Source organism: Homarus americanus, unplaced genomic scaffold (assembly GCF_018991925.1).
Source record: "Homarus americanus isolate GMGI-L3 unplaced genomic scaffold, GMGI_Hamer_2.0 scaffold24260, whole genome shotgun sequence".
Lineage (NCBI taxonomy): Eukaryota > Metazoa > Arthropoda > Malacostraca > Decapoda > Nephropidae > Homarus > Homarus americanus.
The window spans coordinates 11,873,036-11,874,211 of NW_024721079.1; positions in this window are offsets into that span (position 1 = coordinate 11,873,036).

The following is a 1,176-nucleotide window of genomic DNA, read 5'->3' on the forward strand; positions in this document are numbered from 1 at the left end:
CCACCTGCCGAGACAACCACACCTGTTATTACATCATCATAACATGCAAGATATCATCACCCTTAGTTTCTAAACTTTGGTGAAATATGATATATATGTTACAAAGAAAACATTATATAATGATTAATTACTAACATATAAACTCGAGACAAAATAAGTAATTCGAGGAATAATTTGACTGTAGCAATAACACAGTACAAGGTGTTAACCATAGTTTTAAGATTTTTCTAAATATACAGTTGAAAAGATAACAAACGAGAGACGCAATATACTAACTTGATTATTCATAATATTCATCAGTCAGATAACTGAGACACCAGGTAAGGTCCCTGCCATGATGTAGAGAGAAATTCTATCAAGTAAGAGACGAAGAGAAAGTAAATACAAATATGAAATGAGAGAATAAAATACCATCGTGAGCAGTACTCTTATCACCTGCAACAAGTGACTCAAGATTATAATAAGTTATGGACCTTCATAACCTGAAGGTCATTTACATTATTTAATGCACCATTTTAGGTCACCATTAGTAGTCGTGTTACTAGCAGTTGATGACCTCATTACTAAGGGATCATTATACCGTCAATACTGTTCAAGGCGGCCGAGTCGACCAGCCTGCAGAATATGTACCCAGCCTTGTAGTTATGGACGTCAAAAGTATCAGAGAGAAATACTAACCACACCGCCTCCTTATGTACCGAAGACTCTGTCCTCAGTATGCTGTATCCACACTGCCCCTAAAGGGCTATCAGGCCTTTGAGACACACTTTCATTATCATACTATCAGTAGCTACTGTACTTACCATTACCTCCTGACGTCATCACACGACTACAGTACCATCGCTAACTCATCAACTGCTGACTGAATCATTTGCACTAATGGTTTACTTTACATATGTGGTGGTTGTAGTGATAGTGGTGGTAGTGGTTATAGTGGTGATAGTAGTTAAGGTGGTGGTAGTAGTTATGATGGTGGTAGTAGTTATGGAGGTGGTTGTGGTTATAGTGGTGGTAGTTATGATGGTGGTAGTGGTTATGGAGGTGGTTGTGGTTATGGTGATGGTAGTGGTTATGGTGGTGCTAGTGGTGGTTGTAGAAATTATAGTGATACACTACTGGTATAGGAGGTGGTGGAGGAGGTGGTGGTGGTAGTAATGAAGATGATAAGAGGTGATA